The following is an 11,259-nucleotide window of genomic DNA, read 5'->3' as shown; positions in this document are numbered from 1 at the left end:
GGGGGAGCGGCTAGGGTTCGGCTGAGGGGGTCGAGAGGTACTTGTAGGTCGCCAGGGAGATGGTGGATGCCCGGCACGTGGCCGATCCGCGGCGTGGACGGGCGCACGACGACCAGCGCGCCCTCTGTGAACAGAGGTTGAAGGCAACTGGTAGAAGTTGGGCTGGGGTGGATTTGGTCTGTTACTGTGCACTTGTGGCCCAAGTGCACAGTGGGGCCTTTTCCTTTTCCCTTTTCCTTTTGTTTATCTCTTTTTGTTTTCTTGTCTCTGTTTTGCATTTTCTTTTTGTACCAAAAGAGTTTTATTTTGAACAAAACTTGGCACATAAATCTAACACAATACCTTGAGATGGAACAAAAAGTTTGGGGTCAAAAGGAGTTGTCTAACCAATTTTAGAAATTGAAAAGGCCAATTTAAATGTGGTTGGACCACTAAATTAATTCTCAAGGGCATTTTTGGAAATCAAATGAGCCTGGTTTCAACTTGACAAATATCAGGGGAATTTATCGGATAAGGTGAACATTTTAGTTTTACTGATCGAAGAAATAAATATTTGACTTGCATTTTAAGTTTAAATTTGAGTTTGGTTTGAAACAAAGTGAGGATTAGCAACTTAAATATGATGACATGGCATCATTAGGCATGGGACTGCTGTAGCATGATTATCCGGGCGTCACAATTCTCCTCCACTATAAGAAATCTCGTCCCGAGATTTAAGAGGCGGAGTAAAGGGGAAAGACTAGGTTACGGAATTCTAACGATTCTTCTCGGTCTTGGTTGCTCTTCTCGAAGAGGTAGATCCACTACGTTGATGTCTTCATTTCTCTGCTTCAGGTCATTATGATGAAGTTCTCGTCCTTCCTTCGGGATCTTCATCGTACTTACGAAAAGGATAAGGGGTAGCTTCAAATGGACAGACCTCTACAAGATTTGCTTATCTGGTAGATAATATTAGGGAAGGTGGCGAAAAGTAACTCTTGAATTTAAACTTAAGAAAATATCGAGAGCAAAGTAAGGAGGTATCATGTGAAGTTTCGAGCGGGCAGGCAATCGTTCGATGCCTGAAACAGGACGTGAAAGGGGTTCAAAGCAACGGGAATAAATGTTGTGTCTGATACCAAAATTGATGATCTCTCGGAAGGTGGCTCATGAATTACATATGAGGTCACGCGCGAGGAATAACTTTAGAAACAGGGTTGTACATGAGAGTCAGGTTTCGATCCTGTGGAACTGTGGGTTATGGGCTCACCATGTGGGTTAAAAGTAGGAAGGGCGGAGACGTCTTGCGTGATCATGTAAGCAAGGCATGTCAGGGATTAGACTGTCAGTTATGTCGGCATCAACGTCGGTACCAAGGGCGAGGGATGAAGAGAACCATTTTCCTGCTCGTTGAACGAGGCGGGCCAAGAGGCAAAGTTCTCATCCATCGGCGATTACCGAAATGTCATCAACAGTAGAAACAGGGTCTCACTGGCAGAGTTGCACACCAAGGTGTTTACATAAGCAGTGAATTATTACTGCTTGGATTATATAGATCACATGAAAGGTCAAACAAACCAATGGAAAGGAAAATGTGATCATCAGGTTAAATAGAACAATGGAAAGGAAAAATGTGTTTAAACACATATTTCAGGGGTATATCCTTCCCAAGGACAAGCAGAGCATGATATCCATGACAGGATATTATGTAGAAAACTCCTTAGGTAGGGGAGAGAAATTTCATGACATTACCCATACAACGGTGTTTGGATAATTGAGCAAGAAACATTTAGCATTGGGCTTCAAATGTTCTTGTTGAAAATCAGAGTATCACAGACATGCTTCGAGATAGCATTGACATGGTCACTGGGTAAAGATCAGACTTTGGATACTTGAAGGATCCATCAGGAACAACTTGTAGAATAAGTCTTACAAATTCCTCATGGAAGAATGGATAGCATTGCTAAAAGGAAAATTATAACAATAGGTCCTCCGGTCAGGTGTGCTAGGCATGACATCACCTTACCGAGTCAAAAAAAGACCAATGTTATAACTCTTGGAAAATGCGTCCCAACCATCATATCTGGCCGGGATTCATATCTGATTGGTGTTAGGATATCTCAGACTCGGGATGCCTGAGAAGAAGAGGTGCAACACAATTGACGAGATGACATTATATGATTCTTGGGAAATGAACTATGAAAGCGAGTTCCGAACAAGGGTTCATCATTAAGCCAAGGGGAGGATGAGAAAGTGGCTGATGGACTCAGCAATAATTCAATGAGGTATCCAAAAAGATGCATCTCCACAATATGTGGATAAGGAGATTGCATTTGTCAGATCAAATGATATAATGAAGTATGCTCGAGGAAAACATAGACAATTAAACATTGGTTGAAAGGTGCGCCCGAATTATGGTTTGGGTTGCACGACCAATGTTAGAATGATGATTCAATAATCAATAGTCTAAGGATGAACGGCCGACCATTAACTTCAAAGCAATAGGGTTGCTAGAAGAGTAGAATCCAAATAGCACCGTTCACTTGTTGGTACACCGGTTGAAATCAACACGAGGACCAAGAAAGAATGGTGATGGTGAGGTATCACTTATATCAAGAATTCTCAAGAGGTGGTGAAATTCTCACAACATCCTTGACAAAAAGGCAGTAATACTTCAAGGTAGATCATAATACGAGCTGGATAGCAAGTTGCATCCATAACATGAACAAGTTTGTGATGAAAGGAAGGTAAGGATGTTATTGATGGTAACTCAAATTACCAACGAACGAGGATGGCACTTATCATCATGAATTCGATCGATATCCTGAAAGGAGTCAAATGTTGATGATGATCATGACAAATTTTGTCGAGAGATTTCATGAGGATGTAATCGATCAGCGATGACATCAAGTCAACGGAATGACGAAGCAAGAGGTTATTGGAACCACAGGTAAGACACAAACTCAAAATCAAGCTCGCTGTTCAAGGAGAAATGATATGATGAGGAAGATCGACGTAAGCTTAGCTCATCGTCAAAAATTATGCTCCGTGAAGAAGGAACCAGGTAGCACAGTAAAAAAATAGCACAATAATGATATAGTCAATCGAGCTAGGAATGAAGTAATCGGGTACAAACTCGTAAGCAAGGAAGATTGCTTAAAATGATTGAATCGTTGAACGGACACAATTCAGTTAACGGTGTACTCGAGTGACTAACCACTCAGAACCCAGGAAAAATTGGAATCGGTGAGAATGTAGTACTTTATGAAGAACTCATAAGAAGTAATGTTGTTCCGTGATAATCTCAAGATACCAGGAGGGTAATACTCGACGACAGATCAAAGTAGAGGTTGGAGTGGGGTATTGATCCGCAGAACACAAATGCTTAAACTTGCCCGAGAAATGGGGTCAAAGAAGAACAATATGGTCGGAACCATAGCTGCAAGGGATCCAATTTAATGACACCAGAAGAATTGCCCAAAGGATTAAATATTTTGCAAGAAGCTTCCATGATAAGTTCCACATCAAGTCCATGGGCATGAACACAAAGTTCAAGGTCGACTCCCACTTCTCCAATGCATACCTTTCATTCACTTCTCATTTTCGAAGAAGTTGTAGTGTTGAAATTTTATCTGGCAAAATACCAGAAGAGTATGACTCGTGAAAAGTTTCGAGTTCACACATATTAAGGAAGGCATATGTTCAACCCATCGGGGTATCGTGGAAACATATACCACAAGCTTCAATAGTAAATATCACCAGCTCGAAAATAGAGCATGGTTGAGAAAGCAGAGGATACGATTTACCAAAGGCTTTATATATCCATGGAAAGGCTCACAAGGTTATTTGAATATGGAGGACACTGTCGGATAATAATCCAACAAGAGGTCTAGTGGTCTACAACGGAGCTGATGTGAGTATCGGTACTCTATCAAAGGAAGAAGGAATGCAAGTGCATCGGATTATAGAAACAACTGGCTAACTCAAAGCTCAAATGCAAAGGAATTATGAATTCCAAGACAAGGGATCAAAGCAATGCTCTGATTAAGAATGGATAAGTTGAATAGCCTTAGGGGTACAATCGACGGCAATTTGATTGGTCGAGATCCAGCTCACGTTTAAAATGACGTCTGAGCCGGAAAGATAATTTAAAAGGATCAACTGATGATTGCATGCATTCGCACTCATGTTGAATCAATAGGATCAAAATGACGGTGCCTAAGGATACTAACGAATATTGCCAGACATATGGAAAGCATCCATAATGCAAGCAGACAAGTATTGCAGAGCAATAAGCTACTAAGGATTTTTGGAGGATCGAATAGTATTTCGAAGACCATTGTGAAACACATGAACAACTGGGGATGAACGGATACTCGATAAGGGCGAGAAATTATCCGTAGGGGTATTCAGGTGGCAAGGAACTGCAAGGCAGTAGGCACAAAGGATTCTCGAGATATTGGCAAATTTTTCGTGGTATCTAGTAATAACAAGAGCAACTTCGACTGAAGGTATGAACAACAAGTGTATGTATTTATCCATAGGGATATATCGGTGATAGGGAATTGAAAAAGCAACGGGCACAAAGTCTCGAGAGAACATCGGAGAGTATCTTCGAAATTCTTCGGTGCAGCCGGCGATCATCTGGACTGAAGGGGCTCTCCGGGAGAAAGTGTTCGAGAACCTAAAGTTAGATTTTAGAAATTCATTTAACCCGAATAGAAGAGAGATTAGAATCCCAGAGTATAGACGAGGAATAAAAGATCCTAATGCCACCCAATGGCGACGTGGGCCCATGGGTCGCACAGCCATGTTGGTAAAAGGTTTTGTAAAGTCTACACTCGACTTCGGCCAAGGAGTGTGGAAGGGGATTCCTACAGGCAGTTGGCTCTGATACCAACTTGTGAACGGACACGATTCAATCATACACTAATCATACACGCAAACGTGTACGATCAAGATCAGGGACTCACGGGAAGATATCACAACACAACTCTAAAATAAAATAAGTCATACAAGCATCATAATACAAGCCAGGGGCATCGAGGGCTCGAATACAAGTGCTCGATCATAGACGAGTCAGCGGAAGCAACAATATCTGAGTACAGACATAAGTTAAACAAGTTGCCATAAGATGGCTAGCACAAACTGGGATACAGATCGAAAGAGGCACAGGCCTCCTGCCTGGGATCTTCCTAAACTACTGGACGGGCGCACGACGACCAGCGCGCCCTCTGTGAACAGAGGTTGAAGGCAACTGGTAGAAGTTGGGCTGGGGTGGATTTGGCCTGTTACTGTGCACTTGTGGCCCAAGTGCACAGTGGGGCCTTTTCCTTTTGTTTATCTCCTTTTGTTTTCTTGTCTCTGTTTTGCATTTTCTTTTTGTACCAAAAGAGTTTTGTTTTGAACAAAACTTGGCACATAAATCTAACACAATACCTTGAGATGGAATAAAAAGTTTGGGGTCAAAAGGAGTTGTCTAACCAATTTTAGAAATTGAAAAGGCCAATTTAAATGTGGTTGGACCACTAAATTAATTCTCAAGGGCATTTTCGGAAATCAAATGAGCCTGGTTTCAACTTGACAAAGATCAGGGGAATTTATCGGATAAGGTGAACATTTTAGTTTTACTGATCGAAGAAATAAATATTTGACTTGCATTTTAAATTTAAATCTGAGTTTGGTTTGAAACAAAGTGAGGATTAGCAACTTAAATATGATGACATGGCATCATTAGGCATGGGACCGCTGTAGCATGATTATCCGGGCGTCACAGATAAACTGTTACAATGATTGCTCCTCGTCTCTTTAAAAAAAAACAACTTGAAACTTTATTAATTAGAAATAATTGTTACATCGTCTATCAAGAGAGTTACAAGATCTTCCATGGGCTCCTCTCTCCAATCCCTAGTCATGAAACCTTTTGCTAATCTAGCAAGCTCATGAGCTACTTTATTCGCTTCCCTGTTACAATGTTCAAAACTGGTTTGAGGAAATTACAGGCCATAAAAAGCAATCCTCAAACATTGCAGCAGCCGGTCCCGCGGACTATCCTCCGTTCTTCATTGTGTCGATGACCTCCATATTATCAGAATTGATGATTAGACAATTGCAGCCCGTTTTTTGTGCCAACAGTAAACCAAATCTGAGTGCTACCGCCTCTGCTGTCAGGGCATCCGCATAGTACTGAATCCTCCAGTTACCACCTACTATGAAGTTTCCTTTGTCATCTCTGGTAACAGCACCCGCTGTGCCTCTTAGCTGATCATGATCAAAAGAAGCATCCACATTCAATTTAACGAAACCCCTAGGAGGTCTGCACCATTTCATTCTTTCTCTTTGCTTTAGGAGAGTGGGCATTTACATAGTTCGATGTTATTGCCCGAATCCCCATCGAGGTTTGGGACGCCTCTTGAGACTTACCCTCATGGACTAGTTTCCGTCTATTCCACCATAAATACCAAGCAGCTATAGCAATAAGTTCCCCTGCATTCCGGGAGCCCAAGATGGGTAGTTCATGATCAGGCATAAGGAGTAGGAATTCAAGGACTGCCTCTCCTGCACGATCAACGACGCATGCTTTTTTTACCACTTCATACAACCCCAAATGTTCCCACACTTCTTTTGCCTTCTGGCACAAAAATAATATATGTTTTGTGTCCTTTGGCCCGTCCAAACATGCTGGGCATATTGGCTAAGTTTTTATATGTCTGTTGGCCAATGTAACACGACACGGTAGAGTCCCGTGAAGCGTCCCCCAAATAAAAAATTTAACCTTCGCCGGACAAGCTAATTTCCAGATCTTACCCCAAATAGGATTGACCTTGCTTCTACCCATGCCATTCGAGTATTCCAACTTCCTCCCATGTTACTTATTCCATACCTCCACATAAGCTGATCGTACAGTGAATAAACCGCTTGTTGTATAGCTCCATGCAATAATGTCTGACATATTATGCATAGGGATCGGGATTGCTAGGACTCTACGGGCATCAATTGGCCATAGAGTTTGTCTCACCAAATCTTCATCCCAGCCATTAGTGACTGGGTTAATAAGATCAGAAACTTTTGTCAATAGATTCCCCCTTCTAGGTGTAATAATTTTTCTGTCTGCACAATTTGGGATCCATGCATCTCTCCATATGTCAATGTTTTCTCCTGTTCCCACTCTTCATATATAGCCATTCTTGAGAGAGTCCACTCCCGCCATAATGCTTTGACAAGTAAAGGAAGGGCCCTTCTTTAATACTGCGTTCATCAAATCACCTTCGGGAAATACTTGGCTCTTAGGATTGTTGCACATAATGATTCAGGATTATCCACGAGATGCCATGCTTGCTTCGCTAATAAAGCCAGGTTAAAATAGTGTATATCACAGAAACCCATTCCTCCTTGTTCTTTTGGAACACACATCTTCCACCATGCCATCCAGTGCATCCTTTTCTGATTGTCCTCATCACCCCACCAAAATTGCGACATCGCATCTATGATTCCTTTGCAAATCTTTTTAGGAATTTTAAAGACGGACATTGCATATGTTGGGATAGCTTGAACAACAGACTTAAGCAAAATTTCCTTTCCTCCCGCCGATAACAACTTTTCTTTCCATCCACTAATCTTCATAATAATACGATCAATCAAGAACTGAAAACAATCGCTTTTGTCCATGCCCACATTGGCAGGTAATCCCAAATATTTATCATTAAGTGCCTCAGTCATAATATTTAGAATTGTACAGATTTGCGCTTTGTCCTCCACTTCTGTATTGGGACTAAAAATATGCTAGATTTTTCGACACTCACCATCTGCCCCGAGGCGGCACAGTAAGAGTCCAGAACCGCTCTAAGGGCCTCCGCTTTCATTGCATTTGCTCGCATGAGGATCAATGAATCATCCGCAAATAATAGATTGGATACTGAGGGAGCTTCCCTACTAACCTTTATGTCAGAGATATTTCCTCTCTCCTCCGCATTTGCTAAAAGGGCAGTCAGGCCCTCCGTACATAACATGAATAAGTAGGGTGAGAGGGGATCCCCCTGCCTTAGCCCTCTAGTGGGTTTGAAGCTATCAGTCTCCTCTGCATTAACCCGAATCCTGTACTCCACCGAGGATACACATTGCATGATCAAATTCACCCAGTTTTCCTTGAAGCCCAACTTCACCAAAATTGCTTTTAAAAAAGACCATTCCACTCGGTCATGAGCTTTGTGCATGTCCAACTTGATTGCACACAACCCCTCCCTCCCCGTTCTTTTCCGTTTTATTGTGTGGAAACACTCATCTACCAAAATATTATCTGTGATTAGTCTCCCAGGGACAAAAGCACTCTGAGTTGGGCTGATGATGTCTGACAAAATTAATTTCAGACGCGTTGCAATCATTTTTGAAATAATCTTATACACCACATTGCATAAACTAATAGGTCTAAACTGTTGGGGAACGTAGCAGAAATTCAAAATTTTCTACGCATCACCAAGATCAATCTATGGAGTAATCTAGCAACGAGGGGAAGGGGAGTGCATCTACATACCATTGTAGATCGCTATGCGGAAGCGTTGCAAGAACGCGGATGAAGGAGTCATACTCGTAGTGATTCAGATCGCGGTTGATTCCGATCTAAGCGCCGAACCACGGCGCCTCCGCGTTCAACACACGTGCAGCCCGGTGACGTCTCCTACGCCTTGAACCAGCAAGGAGAGAGGGAGAGGTTGGGGAAGACTCCGTCCAGCAGCAGCACGACGGCGTGGTGGTGATGGAGGAGCGTGGCAATCCTGCAGGGCTTCGCCAAGCACCGCGGGAGAGGAGGAGGACGTGGAAGAGGGGGAGGGCTGCGCCAAGAGGGAGAGCAAATCATGTGTTGGGCAGCCCCCATACCTCAAGTATATATAGGGGAAGAGGAGGGGCTGCGCCCCCACCTAGGGTTCCCTCCCCAGGGGTGGCGGCAGCCCCCAGATCCCATCTGGGTGGCGGCCAAGGGGGAGAGAGGGGGGGCGCACCTAGGGTGGGCCTTAGGGCCCATCTGCTCCTAGGGTTTGCCCCCTCTCCTCTTGAGGGCGCCTTGGGCCTTGGTGGGAGGCGCCCCAGCCCACCTAGGGGCTGGTCCCTTCCCACTATTGGCCCATGTAGGCCTCTTGGGCTGGTGGCCCCACCTGGTGGACCCCCGGGACCCTCCCGGTGGTCCCGGTACGTTACCGATAACACCCGAAACTTTTCCGGTGACCAAAACAGGACTTCCCATATATAAATCTTTACCTCCGGACCATTCCGGAACTCCTCGTGACGTCCAGGATCTCATCCGGGACTCCGAACAACATTCGGTAACCACATATATCTATTCCCTATAACTCTAGCGTCATCGAACCTTAAGTGTGTAGACCCTACGGGTTCGGGAACCATGCAGACATGACCGAGACGTTCTACGGCCAATAACCAACAGCGGGATCTGGATACCCATGTTGGCTCCGACATGTTCCACGATGATCTCATCGGATGAACCACGATGTCGGGGATTCAATCAATCCCGTATTCAATTCCCTTTGTCAATCGGTATGTTACTTGCCCGAGATTCGATCGTCGGTATCCCGATACCTTGTTCAATCTCGTACCGGCAAGTCTCTTTACTCGTTCCGTAACACATCATCCCGTGATCAACTCCTTGGTCACATTGTGCACATTATGATGATGTCCTACCGAGTGGGCCCAGAGATACCTCTCCGTTTACACGGAGTGACAAATCCCAGTCTCGATTCGTGCCAACCCAACAGACACTTTCGGAGATACCTGTAGTGCACCTTTATAGCCACCCAGTTACGTTGTGATGTTTGGTACACCCAAAGCATTCCTACGGTATCCGGGAGTTGCACAATCTCATGGTCTAAGGAAATGATACTTGACATTAGAAAAGCTCTTAGCAAACGAACTACACGATCTTGTGCTAGGCTTAGGATTGGGTCTTGTCCATCACATCATTCTCCTAATGATGTGATCCCGTTATCAACGACATCCAATGTCCATGGTCAGGAAACCGTAACCATCTATTGATCAACGAGCTAGTCAACTAGAGGCTTACTAGGGACATGGTGTTGTCTATGTATCCACACATGTATCTGAGTTTCCTATCAATACAATTCTAGCATGGATAATAAACGATTATCATGAACAAGGAAATATAATAATAACCAATTTATTATTGCCTCTAGGGCATATTTCCAACAGTCTCCCACTTGCACTAGAGTCAATAATCTAGTTCACATCACCATGTGATTAACACTCACAGAGTTCTGGTTTGATCATGTTATGCTTGTGAGAGAGGTTATTAGTCAACGGGTCTGAACCTTTCAGATCCGTGTGTGCTTTACGAATATCTATGTCATCTTGTGGATGCTACCACGCGCTACTTGGAGCCATTTCAAATAACTGCTCTACTATACGAATCCGGTTTACTACTCAGAGTCATCCGGATTAGTGTCAAAGTTCGCATCGACGTAACCCTTTACGACGAACTCCTTTTCACCTCCATAATCGAGAAAATTCCTTAGTCCACTAGATACTAAGGATAAGTTCAACTGCTGTCATGTGATCCATTCCCGGATCACTATTGTACCCCTTGACCAACTCATGGCAAGGCACACTTCATGTGCGGTACACATCATAGCATACTGTAGAGCCTACGTCTAAAGCATAGGGGACGACCTTCGTCCTTTCTCTCTCTTCTGCTGTGGTCAGGTCTTGAGTCTTACTCAATACTCACACCTTGTAACATAGCCAAGAACTCCTCTTTGCTGATCTATTTTGAACTCTTTCAAAATCATGTCAAGGTGTGCGTTCTTTGAAAGTATCATCAGGCGTCTTGATCTATCTCTATAGATCTTGATGCCCAATATGTAAGCAGCTTTATCCAGGTCTTCCTTTGAAAAACTCCTTTCAAACAACCCTTTATGCTTTCCAGAAATTCTACATCATTTCGGATCAACAATATGTCATTCACATATACTTATCAGAAATGTTGTAGCGCTCCCACTCACTTTATTGTAAATACAAGTTTCTAACAAACTTTGTATAAACCCAAAAACTTTGATCACTCCATCAAAGCGTATATTCTGACTCCGAGATGCTTGCTCTAATCCATGGAAGGATCGCTGGAGCTAGCATACCTTTCAGCATCCTTAGGATCGACAAAACCTTTCTGATTGTATCACATACAACCTTTCCTTACGAAAATTGGTAAGGAAACTTGTTTTGACATCCATCTGCCAGATTTCATAAATGCAGCTAATGCTA

At 43.3% G+C, this 11,259-nt stretch overlaps 1 pseudogene; it reads right to left on the bottom strand.

The window, feature by feature from the left end:
• Window positions 1–6,205: 6,205 nt before the first annotated feature.
• On the bottom strand, window positions 6,206–8,360 carry LOC123055800 (uncharacterized; annotated as a pseudogene).
• Window positions 8,361–11,259: the final 2,899 nt, after the last annotated feature.

The sequence above is a fragment of the Triticum aestivum genome, chromosome 2D (assembly GCF_018294505.1).
Source record: "Triticum aestivum cultivar Chinese Spring chromosome 2D, IWGSC CS RefSeq v2.1, whole genome shotgun sequence".
Classification (NCBI taxonomy): domain Eukaryota; kingdom Viridiplantae; phylum Streptophyta; class Magnoliopsida; order Poales; family Poaceae; genus Triticum; species Triticum aestivum.
Note: the sequence above shows the minus strand (reverse complement) of the source record. Positions and strands in the feature narration are given on the sequence as shown.